Consider the following 2611-nt stretch of genomic DNA (forward strand, 5'->3'; position numbering starts at 1 on the left):
TATTTATGGTAACTAATTGTTGAGACTATGAAAGAGTAATAATGTGATCAAATTTTTTATATATTTAAAAATTCCATAAAATAAGAAACAAAAATGTTTATTTGAATTGATATAATGATTTTATATTCGTATAGAAAGCCTTATATTTGTATATAAAGTATCATAATAACTATTAATGTCTAATAAATTCCATGCATGCTTTATAAATCATTTATATAAATAAATTTTTAAAATTAATTATATTGTAGACATGGATCTTTAAAATGTAATTTACATTGATGTTTTAATTAATTGTAACGTTTATAATAACTTACCTTAATTTTCTATTACTTGGGCAAGTTGCTAATATTTATTGCATTGTTTAAATGTAATTTACCTTATTGTTTTTAATAACTTACCTAAGTAATCTTAATGTTTATAATTTTTTGTCCGTTTATTTATAACTTTACCATTTTTTGAATTCCCCTATTACTTGCGCAAGTTGATAATAGTTAATGCATTCTAATTTGTTAGCTCGCTTCTAATAATTTACCATTTTTGAATATGGATTACTTGCGCAAGTTGATATTGTGTTTGTTGCATTTCACCTTATGGCAATATAATTTTAATTTCTTACTTGATAAAAGTCATTTCGAAAACGTCATTTATTATGTAAAATATCCCCTAATAAATGTTTAACGTGGAAGGTAGACTATATATATAACTGAGACACCAAATGTCAAACGTCTTACAATACAACTATTCTCTTTTCCTAACAATTTTTAAAAACCCGTCTAAAGATACATGGTGTATTGAAGTACGGATTCTTCGCTTGTGGAGAAATTATAACAAAGAATCCGGCAACACCATCGAAATAGCATTTGTTTTTATTACTACATTTTTCAATACTCAGAATCGTCATATATTATATTTACTTTACAATGAACAATATTTTTTTTATAGTGTTTCATAACTACTTATTCTGCTTTCCGTCATCGTTTATATACTAAAACACAAGTCACACGACCAATCCTTTTATGACACATGGCACATGTTTTAATAAATCCAAAAATCAAAATGATAAAACATCTCTTTGATCGTAAATATTTCTGTAACTGCCAAAAAATTCAAATTCCTATTTTTTCTCAAAACTATCACACGACAGCACGTTCAACAATGAACTATATAACTTCCCATCATCTTGACAGTCTCATCTTATATATTCCTATCAACTGTTTGTTATAATTTCTGGGTCTTCTTCTTTATCGTTTTTATTTTGTCTTAGTGCTGCAAAGCACATTGACAAAAGTTTATGATTATTTATAGCCCTGGGCATTCGGGTATTCGGTTCGGTTTCGGGTAGAAACCATTCGGTTCAGGGTATATCGGATAAATTATTCTTATACCCAATGGGTACTTAGGAGATTTCGGTTCGGTTTCGGTTCGGTTTCGGTCGGTTTCGGTTCGGTTTCAGGTACCCATTTAATAAATGAATCAAATATATATATACAAAATATATGAGTTAATATGTTAATCTAAGTGGTCTAGTGGTTACACACTTGGATATTTGTCAATCCAACTAGAATTCGAATCAATAAAGTGCTAGTTTTATAAGTATTTATTGAATTTTAATATAAAAATACCATATATACATAATATATGTATAATATTAGAGAGTACATAAAAGATAACATGGTTTGGTGATAACAATGTTCTCACTCTTCATGTTCGAGTGGGTTGATGACATTTTACCTTATATTAGAAAGTGGATAATTGTTTTTCGGATATTCGGGTACCCGTTCGGTTTTCGGTTCGGTTCCGGTTATTCGGATATAGAAATTTAAGAACTATTCGGATATTTGAGAGTTTCGGTTCGGTTTCGGTTTCGGGTAATTTGATTCGGTTCCGGTTCGGTATTTCGGTTCCGGTTTTTTTGCAGGGCTAATTATTTACTTCAAATTCATCTTCTCTATTCTAAAAAGTATTCTATTTACTTGAAATTCATCTTCTCCATCCCTAATAATCACGCCTATGTTAATCTCTTGGAGACATAGATTTCGTCTCTTTCTCATTCAAATTTACAAGGAAGGACTGATGCTTAAACGGTTAAAGCAACGAGTTCAACAAAGAGAATCTGTTTCTTTACCATTTTTTGAATTCCCCTATTACTTGCGCAAGTTGATAATAGATAATGCATTCTAATTTGTTAGCTCGCTTCTAGTAATTTGCCATTTTTGAACATGGATTACTTGCGCAAGTTGATATTGTGTTTGTTGCATTTCACCTTATGGCAATATAATTTTAATTTCTTACTTGATAAAAATCATTTCGAAAACGTCATTTATTATGTAAAATATCTCCTAATAAATGTCTAACGTGGAAGGTAGACTATATATAACTGAGACCCCAAATGTCTAACGTCTTACAATACAACTATTCTCTTTTCCTAACAATTTTTAAAAACCCGTCTAAAGATACATGGCGTATTGAAGTACGGATTCTTCGCTTGTGGAGAAATTATAACAAAGAATCCGACAACACCATCGAAATGGTATTTGTTTTTATTACTACATTTTTCAAAACTCAGAATCGTCATATATTATATTTACTTTACAATGAACAATATTTTTTT

Source organism: Brassica oleracea, chromosome C3, assembly GCF_000695525.1.
Source record: "Brassica oleracea var. oleracea cultivar TO1000 chromosome C3, BOL, whole genome shotgun sequence".
Lineage (NCBI taxonomy): Eukaryota > Viridiplantae > Streptophyta > Magnoliopsida > Brassicales > Brassicaceae > Brassica > Brassica oleracea.